This window comes from Chinchilla lanigera, unplaced genomic scaffold (genome assembly GCF_000276665.1).
Source record: "Chinchilla lanigera isolate Chin_1 unplaced genomic scaffold, ChiLan1.0 scaffold00114, whole genome shotgun sequence".
Lineage (NCBI taxonomy): Eukaryota > Metazoa > Chordata > Mammalia > Rodentia > Chinchillidae > Chinchilla > Chinchilla lanigera.
In genome coordinates this window covers 3,612,233-3,624,144 of record NW_004955515.1, presented here as the reverse complement: position 1 = coordinate 3,624,144, position 11,912 = coordinate 3,612,233, and the positions used below count along the sequence as shown (strand labels likewise).

Here is an 11,912-nt window from a genome sequence, read left to right as displayed (position 1 = left end):
GTAGACCAGTAACACCACAGTGTAATACAAACTCACAGGCCTTTGCTAAGATTAGACATCATGTTTAAAGCACAGTGTAATAAAATTGGCATGTGCGATTAATATGGGGGATATTTAAAAACTTGAATCTATTAAACTGCTCAGATCCCTGAAGCATACTGTCTTAGCTTGTTTAAAGTTGATGCAACAAAATACCTGGGACAGCATATTTTTAAAAGAATAGAGGTTTATTTAGCTCAACATTCTAGATGCTGGGGAGTACACTGGCATCTGATGAAGACATTTTTCCTTTTTTCTTCCATGGTAAGACCTTTCAGAGGCTGGAGGGCAAGTGCTGGAGTCAGAGAGAGGCAGGGTTAGGGTTAGGGTTAGGGTTAGGGTTAGGGTTAGGGTTAGGGTTAGGGTTAGGGTTAGGGTTAGGGTTAGGGTTAGGGTTGTGGTTAGGTTGCCTTCCAGAAGAGCTGAAGGTGAGAATGCTGATCTTTTGATTATTGAGCTGGGTACCTGCACGGAGCTTTCTCTTTCATTTCCCACAATCTGTCTAGCCTGTTAATGAGCTGAAAGCTCATCCACCTGGAGATGCAGCTCTACCTCAGCAACCTGTACACTACTTCTTATAATTACAGTGAAGTAAGCATCTTCATGTAGCACACAGATCAGGGTTCTTTGGTACAAGTCCTGAGGAAAGTTAGCAGAATTTCTGCACACATTTTAGAAAAAGTTATCATTGCTCCAATAAATGTTCTGACATATCTGAGGGAAAAGTACAGGATTATTCAATGATATGAACCTCTCCAACATCCTGGTCAGTCCTTCAGTGAGATCAACCTCTGCAACTTTGAGTTCAGTGTGCAGCTCATGGACTCCTTGGCCAACTCTTTTGTGGGCACTGGTTCCTACGCATCACCAGAAAATCTCCAAGGTACCCATCACTCAGTGCAGATGGAGTCTGGAGCATGGGGCTCTCTCCGATGGAAATAGTTGTCAGGAGGTACCCATCCTCCTTCCAGACGTCAAAGAGTTGGAGCTGATGTTTGGGTGGCAAATAAAGGGAAACATGGCAGAGACCCCTTCCAGGCCCAGGACCCTGGGAAGACCCCTCAGTTCATATGGGATGGACAGCCAGACTCTCATGGCAGTTTTTGAGCTGTTGGGTTACATAGTTAATGAGCCTCCTCGAAAACTACCCCGTGATGTTCAGTCTGGAATTTCAAGATTTTGTAAATAAATGCTTTTTTACAGTACAAGCATTAATTTGAAAAGCCCTGCAGAGAAAGCACACTTGAAGTAGCTCATGGTTCATGTTTTCATCAAGTGGTTCAATGCTGAAGAGGTGGACTTCACAGGTTGTCTCTGCTCTATGAGGGCCTAACCAGCCCAGCACCCTGATCCAGGTGGCCGGCATCTAAGTCAGGGCATAGGCCAAGCTGTTGTTTGTGCTGCTTTACTGCAGTATTTATTATCACTGTTGCTGTCCCCTAAGTGGATTGGCTTTGTGCTTGGGGCTGTTTGTGTGTTGATGATGAAGCGCATGCCGGACTGAGCACAGTGGCATTTGGCAACTGTAGTCACTGCTGTTCCCGTTCCATGTGGTTGGCCCACATCCTGTGTCTCCAGGTTCAGAGACATCTGCTGGCACCTCCTGGTGTGAGGCACATATTCCCTCCCTGGCAGTGCATGTGATACACACCATGTTGCTGTGACATGAACATCAGAAAGTGGATATCATGGTACTTTATGTTTTTGCATTTGATGAAGAATTCAAATTTCCATCAAAATCTAGCTAGAGGGCCAAGGATATATAGCTCAGCGGCATAAGGGCCTGCCTGGCAAGTACAAGGTCCTGAGTTTGATTCCCAGTACCAAAAAAAAAAAAAAAACCTAGTTAGAGCCCCTCAATGCCATGAAAATAGCTTCACCAGTCCATCTATCTGGTGATCTGGAAACTTCTGGTTGTGTGTCTATATTTATTTTTGAATATACTGTGTGGATATTTAATGACACACATTGCTTTAGGTTTGAATTAGTGTTTCTAAAATAGTGGAGTTATTTTGAATGTCACAAATGGATCTAGGGCAGGGGATATAGCTCAGTGGCATAAGCGCCTGTCTGGCAAGCGTAAGGTCCTGAGTTCAATTCCCAGTACAAAAAAAAAAAAAAAATACAGCTTCCACAAGTGGATCTAGACATTAAACATTTCAGATTTCTACCTTCTTTCCCCAATCCAAATACCAATGATATGGTAAACAGTGGGTATAGTGCCTAAAAATTGTATGAAAATCCTTTTAATCACTTTAGTCCATATGTTTAACAAACTTAATCTTTTAGTCTAATAAACATACCATCAAATTTTTTAAAAATGTCAAAGCTACCCTACCCTCCTCTTCCTACTGATGCCATCATGGGAGCCCACCCCCAGGACCTTATCTAATCTTAATTATCCCCCGAAGGCCTTACATCCAAATATCATCACCATGTATTCTAAATTTAGGGGTTATTTCCAACAATGAACTTTTGGGGGACACATTCAAACTATAGCACATATGCATTCAGGAAATTTTTTATACTACTGGAGATCAAACTAAGGATCACATGCACACCAGGCATTGCTCTACCACTGCGCTGCACTCCAAGCCACACATTTGAAAATTTTAACAATACTTTTAGTTACTAGTCTGTATGTTCTAAGCAGACACTATGAAAACAGTGCAGTGTTTGGTACAGAAATACTCAAGAAGTAATTATTTACATTAAACATAATCCACCTTTTGGCTATATCTGTGGGTCATCCTTTTGAACTACTACTATTTTGCTGTCATATGCTCATCACTTTCTCTCAAAGGTTTCTTTGCTACCTGTGTTAGTCAGCTCTCCTGACACTGGGACACAATGTCCAATGCCCACAATTTAAAGAAGGAAAGCTTTTATTTGGCTCATGCTTTGAGAGATTCAGTCCATGGCTGTCGGCTGGCTTCAAGGCAGAAATATGGCTGAAGGGCACAGTGGAGCACAGCTGCTCACCTCATGGCAGCCAGGAAAAAGAACTAGAAGAGCCCAAGAGGACAGGGCAAAGGGCCAGATATATATCCCAAGCTCACATCTCCATGATCCAATCAACTTCCCAAAGCCCTACCTCTGAACACATGAGACTTTGGGGAGACATTTTACAGCAAAATCCCAACATAATGAGAGCTGTCAAGTTAGTGCGGAAGGGCAAGTTTAGCAGTACAGAACACAGAATAGTGATTCTTGGCCCCCACTCAAACATCGCATCCAATTGCCATGAGGAAGCTTCACATGCACTGATAAAAAATGCAGAAGCACCTCTTCTCTATCCAATATTCTAAATCCCCAGCCACAAGTCACTGCATGTGTGTACAGGGCTCAGTATAACACGTTTGCTGATTAGTTTTTGTGTGCATGCAGAGCTCTGAAAAAAGAAAAATTGCCAGGTACCCTATATCCCTAGAATACCATGTTTAGTGATCTACAGAAAAACCCAAACTCGGCCAAAAGGAGAACCCAAACTCAACACCTTTATCCCATTAAATGGAGGAGTGGCTGCTGATAAGGCACCAGCAGATTCTCTTACTGCCTTCTTCCATACTAGTTGAACATCTCTAATCTGAAAATCTTAAATCCAAAATGCTCCAAAATCTGAGACATTTTGAAAGATTGACATGATACCACAAGTCTGGTAGTTCAGTGTAGACAAACTTTATTTCATGCACCAAATTATTTTAAAAATCAGTGTATAAAACTACCCCTAGACTGTATCCATGATATGGAGATGAAACATAAATGAATTTTATGGTTAAACTTGGATCTTGTTCCAAATGCATCTCATTAATTCCCAAATGTTCCCAAAATATTCCCAAATCCTAAAATTTCTAAACTTGGAGGCACTTCTGGTCCAAGCACTTTGGATGAAGAGTACTCAGCTTATACTTGATGTTCCTCTCCACATCTCTGTTGACAGCTCTGAGCCACAGCCCACCAAAGAATCTGTGGTCATTTCATCCTTATTTTAAGGTTGTACAGTAAGTCCCTGACTTACCAACATTTCAGTTGTGAATATTTGTAGGAATATTGTATAAGACTCACTTAGTGGGTTTGTGAACAAATCTGCCTTATGAACAATCTTCCCAGAATGTAACTCATTTATAAGTCAGGTACTTACTTTACTGTATCATGTCTCTGTAGAGAAGATATTAGAATTGCAACCCCCAAATTACTGCTGTTTAAAATTTTCACTTTGTATTGAGTCTTTGGATGCCACAGAGAAAGTCAACCTTTGGTCGTATTAACTGGAACTCTTTGCGAGTCAACATTTTACCTATTTAAACTGATATTTCTTTTTTTCTTTCTTTCCTTTTTTTAAGAAGTCATCTCTCAGGACTAGCATTTCAAAGGCTCAGCTTAGGAGAAAGACCTTAAGTCATTTTTTAGTTCTTCTGTGATGCATCATACCTCTTCAGACTGTTTCTCCCTTTTCCATCCCCAGCCCTGTTTGACTGATGGCTTTTGTGAATGTCCCAGCATATATTTATCCTGAATTAAAAACTCCTGGAGGCACCTCAGCCCTCAGGGGCACTGCACTCACCAGCTCAGCAACATCCATACTTCCGGTAAGGCAGGGATCACACTGTCTTGCATTCAAACCATCAATAAATATCAGTTAATTGATCCTATGAGGTCTTTGCACTTAGGAAAAAAATGCAAAATCTTGATTAATGTGTGTATATAATCATCAACCTTTATTGCTCCAGTTGTTTCTAAGTTTGTCACAGCTCGGAGTCCAATTTCATCACTGTCCAATTTGAAGTTGTGAACCTGAGCTTTGAACGGGTTACGGAGCAGTATTAGTATTGCAGCCAGAGAGGTCTCCAAAGACTTGAGTCTGCTTTCTTACCATCACAGTTCCTTATTACAGCATCAGAAGTGTGGCACTTGTGATTACTGCTCATTTAAGTGGTTTGCCTCAGGCTGAATTTCCCTCCATTGACTTGGGATCTTTCACGTGTTGTTGTGACTCTTCTGTCCTTTGTCTCCTTCCCTTCCTTACATGACACTTTTGGTTGGCAGCTCCACAAACCTAGCACAATGCCCAGCACTAAGTAGGGCTTCTGTGAAGACTGCTGACCCGGGGTGGGCTCCAATGTCTGGTTGTAAAAGAGGGACATAAATCAACTCTTTTTTTTCCTCCAAGCAGTGGCATCCAGTCAGTCAGTTTATTCCTGTTGAAAGCCTCCAGAGTTTAAAAGGCTGAACTAGACTACATGTTCTCCTCAGTGCACCAGACATCCATTCCGGGGAAGGTTATTTCTGTGTGCAGAGCTTGCATCTCACCCTGGAAACACACACATGCTATATCACGGGGATGTAGGTTGCTGCTCACAATGCAAGTTGAAAAAAGACTTCATGGGTTGGTTTATCTGAGGAAAATGAATTTAGTGTGGCACAGTGGCAATGCATGTGTTTAATATGCACCAGCCCCTGGGTTTAATTCCCTTCAGAGAAAAGGAAGGGAAAGGAAAGGAAAGGAAAGGAAAGGAAAGGAAAGGAAAGGAAAGGAAAGGAAAGGAAAGGAAAGGAAAGGAAAGGAAAGGAAAGGAAAAAGGAAAGGGCAAGGGCAAGGGCAGGGGAAAGGGAAAGGGGAAGGAAAGGGAAGGGAAGGGAAGGGAAGGGAAGGGAAGGGAATTCAAGGGATGGGAGGGGAGGGAAGGGAAGGGAAAGGGAAAGGGAAAAGAGAGAAGAAGAAAGAGGAGGAGGAATAAAGGCAGAGAAGAAAGAAAGAAAGAGAGAGAGAGAGAGAGAGAGAGAGAGAGAGAGAGAGAGAGAGAGAAAGAAAGTTAAAAAGAAAGACAACACAACACTAACAGAACTTCCCTCAGCACCCTTATCTGGGAAAAACAATAAACATTTCATGTTATGTTAACTCAAGAAAAGGAGCATCATGTGTATGGGCACATTGTCCTTAATTGCCAAAGCTTGTCCCTGACATCTTGCTCAACAGAGAATCTTGTCCTTTTGACACACTCTCAGACCCTCTGGAGGGTGACAAGTGGGTGCTCCGTAACAAAATGGGGATTGACTGTTGGACCCTTATGGGAGGCACCCATGACTTGGCATAACTGGTGAACTGGTATTATTGTTTAAATCTCAAATGTCCCTCAAAAGTGTCACATGTTTAGAGGTGAGGCTTTGGGAAGATGATTGGGTCTTAGGGGCGCTATAGTCATCAATGGATTTGTTCATTGATGAGTTCATTCTTTTTGAGGCAGGGTCCCACTATGCAGTTCAGACTGGCCCCAAAATCACTTTGTAGCCCAGGCTGGCTACAAAGCAGGCTGAACTCACAGCAATCCTCCTGCCTCAGCCTCCTGAGTGCTACCACACCAAGCTGTCTTTGAGTTTTTATCTAACACTTAAGACTTAGGTTTCTCTGAAATAAAAAAGTTGACTGCATATGATCAAAGTATGATATATGCATGTATAGAAATATGACAGTGAAATCCATTAATTTGTACAGTTAATATGAATGAATAACTATAATTTTAAAAGAATAGCACAGCTGGTTATGGTGGTGTATATCTGTGATCCCAGCACTGAGGGAGGCTAAGGCTGGAGGAACACAGGTTCAATTAGTACAGTTAGAAACAAAGGAGCTAAGTCACTCCCTTCCCTTCCGTCTTAACTGTAAACACCACCCCACCCTAATGATTATCCATGCTTCTGTAACTCTAAAACAAGGAAGTTGTGTGAGCCACTCCCTTCTCTCCATTCAACCATACACTAACCACCACCCTAATGACTATCCAGGCTCACACCTAGGATGTCACAGACTTCTGACACCAGAGACAGTGGAAGGCGTCTTGGATCTGTGGTGTCTGACCCTATAAATGCTTGAAGTCCGAGCTATAGACCCCTCTCTTCCCTGTCACACTAAAGTCCCTTTCTCCCTTCACCCTCTTTTCCCTTCATCTTTCTCCCTGTTCTTACTGCTATACTGTGATCTTTAAACGTAGCCACTTACTTCATCCTATGAGGTGTATGCTTGGCAATTCTTTCTTGTACACAAGAGCCTGGATTAGTTTTGGCCCACTCAACTGTAGCAAAGTCCCACCTCAGCAACTTAGCAAGACTGTCTCAAAATAAAATATAAAAAGGAGCTGGGCTTGGTGACCCACTCCTGTAATCCCAGCACTCTGTGAGGTTGAGGCAAGAGGATCAAAAGTTTAAGTCCTGCCTAACGAAATTAGCAAGACCTTGCCTCAAAATTTAAAAAAAAAAATCAAAAAGGCTAGGAATGTAGTTCAGTGTGAAGGTCATGGGTTTAATCCTCAGTACTGGAAAAAAAGTAGAATTTTAAAAAATACATGAAAGAGCTGGGGATGTAGCTCAGTGGTAGAGTGTCCCTGGGTTGGATAACTTGTCGAGAGAAAGAGAGAGAGAGAGAGAGAGAGAGAGAGAGAGAGAGAGAGAGAGAGAGAGAGAACACACACACATGCAATCAATAAATGGTTAATGATGCCCTTAATAGGAAAAAATTTTTCAGCCCTTCAGATGCCAGCCAGAAAAAGGATTAGGCTCTACTATTATAGGTAGCTAAATTAGATAAAAATTAATATACAGTCTGAGAGAGCCTGGGCTCACAAGGAAAGCAGTGAAGGCTGGAGACATCAGCCTTGTGGCTGGAGGTGCTGCTGAAGAAGGCAGGGCCTTGAGATTAGAATCATAATGGCCAGATTTACATACTTCCCTAAAGGATAAATGGAAATTTGAGATTACCCTGTATTTAGTACCACCCCTTTCAGTAAGTCCAGATATGCATCAGACACTCAGGTGGGTGACCACAACACCTGGACCCAACCCTTCTCAAAATGGTCCTATTCGAGAAGGGAAGGTTAATTGTGTCAGCTATGTAACCTTGGGAAGGTTAATTGTGTCAGCTATGTAACTGCTAGTACCTCACTTCCCTATTGGATCAATATTAGCTAAATTGCTATACTTGTAATCTTACTGGTTGATTATAGTTTGATCCACATTGTACTCACCTTGTGATTTTATACCCACTTCATGATTTTGTCCTGTAAAAAACATTTTCAGAGAAACGACCTTGGTGGCAACCTGCACAGGATCCCTCCTGTCTCTTGGGAGCTATTCCTACTCCCCAATAAATCTTCCCAATTCTTAACCTCTTTGTCCTTTGAAATTCATTCTTTGATTTCAGGGGATATCAACTTGGCACATCTGATGTGTAGCAGGATGGAAGCTATATTTCTTCTATAACACTAGGATAACTTCTCCCTCCTACCAGCAACAAGGCTAGAAAGTGATTGGAAATATATTTGCTAGACCTAGAGCTAAGAGTATTTTGTAAATATACAAAAATGTGGTTGAGCATGGTGGCACATGCCTATAGTCCCAGCCTTCTGGAGGCTGAGGCAGAAAGATCACCATGAGTTTGAGGCCAGCCTGAGCTACATAGTGAGTTCAAGACCAGTCTGACCTAAGCTACACAGTGAGACCCCATTGCAAAAAAAAAAAAAAAAAAAGAAAATAAAAAAAAAAAAGCAGGGAAAGGAAAACAAATTGTTTATACTGAACTTCCACAGGCTAATGATAAGAAGGGTGGATTTTAAAGTGGGTAGTGTGGGCCGGGGATATAGCTCAGTGGCACAAGCACCTGCCTGGTAAGCGCAGTCCTGAGTTTGATTCCCAGTACCAAATAAATAAATAAATAAATAAAGTGGGTAGGGAAAGGTTTGGGATAGGAGGGCTATCCTTAAAGAAAAGTAATCACTGCTTTTGAATTGATTAGAGTGAACAGTCCAGAAGTTTCATGCAGAACAGGGTATAACCCTGGTGAGAGAAAAGTCCAGGCTTCAGGAAAGTGAGATCATCTTTTGTTGGGTTTGTCCCAGCTCTTAACTGATAACTTTCCTTATTCCATACCCAACCCTTGTAATTAAATTTAAGACACCTAGGAACTTTTTCTTTCTTTTTTTTTAAGTACTGAGGATTGAACACAGGGCATTAATACTAAGCTACATCCCCAACACTTACATTGAGACAAGGGCTCACTAAGTTCTTATGTTGCCCAGGCTGGGCTTGAATTTGTATCCTCCTGCTGCAGCCTCCCAGACTACTGGGATTACAGGTGTGTATGACCATACCTGGATAGAACTTTTCTTTTATCAGTTTTTTTCCCCCATGGTGCTAGGGTTGGGGGTGTAGCTCAGTGGTAAAGCACTTGCCTAACACGAGTGAGGCCCTAAATTCAATCTGCAGCACTGCAAAAAAAAAAAAAAAAGGTAAAGTTCCCAGATCCTGACAATTGTACAGATTTGTACAGCAAGGACATAATCTGTCTGTATAGTGAATACTGTATTCTGTATACTGAAGGCTTTGCCAGCACGGGTCTCTTTGGTGAAGGAAGCTGTAGTGTTCTTTCTGCTGGAAAGGTGGTGCAGGAGCAATGTACGTTGTTCTTCTGTCTGTCACTTCACCCAGAGGGAGAGATCCTTTCCTGGGGTCTCCCCACCTCATCTGTGGGGACACTTCCCTATTCCTGCTGGCTCACCAAGCTGCTATACTTGCCTCTGGTCATTTTATTTAGAAAACAAAAAGATGTATTTCTGTACCTCTCTCTGATTGTTGTTGGGATAAGGGCAAAGATTAGGGAATCTGGTTGTAAGACAATGGCAAACAGAAACACCAAAATAACACCCAGGATTTAGAAGCAGATTCATTTATATCAACAGGCACTGATTGGGATCATTCCCAGAATATCAGGCCCTGATCTCTGGTGATCTAGGGCTTTTATGGGATAAGCAAGCAGAAAGTATAGAGGCAGAATGGCTTGTCAATTGGGGATTAGTTCATACACTGTGCATCATATTAACGAGCTATGCATCACGGTGACTAGCCACTTCTAAGAGACAGAAGCAACTGGAACTGCAACAGGAACTATTAGCTGGGAAACTAAGAAACTGAAGTATATTGGTGTATGAGGGGGTATTTTCTGTTACAGTGACAGCAGCATTATATTTTAGATGCCCACTTTCTTCCTAAAACCCCTTAATACATGCAGTCTAGGAGGATAGACACTGAATTATATAGTTTTTATTTTGAATATTTATTTTTCTATTTTGAATAACATTTGCACATGTTCCAAGGGTGTTTTCCTCTCCTCTTTTTGATGAAGAGTAAACAGCAGTAAAATTGACAGGAGTCTTTGGGGTACAATCATAGGGAAAAGATTAGCAAAGCAACATCTTGGCAGGAATCATTTCCTTTTATGAGGAAAAAGAATAAGGCAAGGGCAACATCATTTGAACATGTACTTGATGAGCTGAAAGGTGTTTCAGCCTCCTCAGAGGAACAGAAACTTATCCTGGACCAAACTACTTGAGCTAACCAAGGCCAGCCTCTGAGCTAACCCCTGGTCATGAAGCCAACAGGACAGGGGCTGTCTCAAGAAGAGAGTAGATTTTGGGATCTGGGGTAGTTGGTTGCTTTCAAAGAAAGCTGCAACAGCATCCCCACCTGCTCTGTCCTTGCAGCAGTGTAATCCAGACCTCTGTCTCACTAAGTCAAAGAATAAAGTAGAAAACAAAGGAGGTAGACAGGAGGAATGTTTACTACAAAGAAAGAAATAGCTCCCAGAAGTATGGAGAGTACCTAGGATTTTCAAACCAAAAAATGACCAGGACTCAGACCACTCTGACTCAGATTAAGCACAACCTATAGGACTAAAATCTGTTTATTTGCACTAGACATGGACCTATGAGGAGCTGAAGCACATAACAAACAAAGGTTTGCAGGTACCTCTTGGCCTCTGTCCTATCCAACTGGTTCATTAAAAAAATAAAATAAGGGCTGGGGATTTAGCTCAGCGGCAAAGCGCCTGCCTGGCAAGCCCAAGATTGTGAGTTTGATTCCCAGTACCGGAAAGAAAACTAAAAAACAAAAAAATAAAATAAGAAAGAAAAAATGTTTTCCTGGTAGGTAGGAGTGGGTGTCATAGGGGCCACCTATCACCTTACTGTTACCTCACTTGTCACATCCTGACCTGATTGTCCTTCTGGTTTTTATTAACTCTTGACCTCAGGCTCCTGCTTATTTATTATTAATAATATCCCTTAGTTATTGTGGGCTTATCAGTTCTGCAATCTCCTAAACAAGTGTACAGTGAAGGCTAAATAAAAATAGGCAAGTGGAATGATTTTAGGGCTCCAGGAGGATCAAAGCCCTCTCACAGAATTTGAGATTCTCTCAGGGCTAAGACTAAGACCTTCTCTGGGTAGTTCACATTTATTTAGTTATCAGAAGAAGGGAGGGGAGTACTCAAGAAGGATGGAATTACTCAAAGACTTCTTCAAGTAAGGTATTAAGTTAATCCACCCAGGACTACAATGCCTAAGGCTATAGTCTTTATCTATGGGATCAGATCCAGGTGTCCTTGGCTGTAACACCTGTGAGGTTTTCTGCCTTCATCCACCATTACAAGCCTTAGTAGGAATTGTTATGGCAGAAATTCCCCCTAGCACCAAATGGGCTGTATTCCACAAGAAACCTGGGTCTAGTGAGAACAAACCAGAGTTTAATTTGAGGCTAGCCACCCTCACTTCCTTTGCCAATCTGGAAGTGGGCCCATGGCTAACTTTGTTTCATCTTATATACATTTTGGTTTCCATTGGCAACAGATTGGGATGTTACATTCTCTGACCCCGGTGGGCATATGGTGTTTCTCTCATCCTGTTGGACCCCAGGTCAGTTGCAGGTCACATGTCTAGCCATGATAGATGTTTCCCCCATTATATTCCATTTGTCTCCTTTTTTTACAACCTATGCATTCCTTTAGGGTTACAATGTTTACCTAGGGTCTGGAGATGGAACTGCCCAGG

General features: G+C 42.0%; 1 pseudogene; it reads left to right on the top strand.

The window, feature by feature from the left end:
* The first annotated feature begins 579 nt into the window (after positions 1-579).
* Positions 580-1,491, top strand: LOC102008653 (annotated as a pseudogene).
* The last annotated feature ends 10,421 nt before the right edge of the window (positions 1,492-11,912 follow it).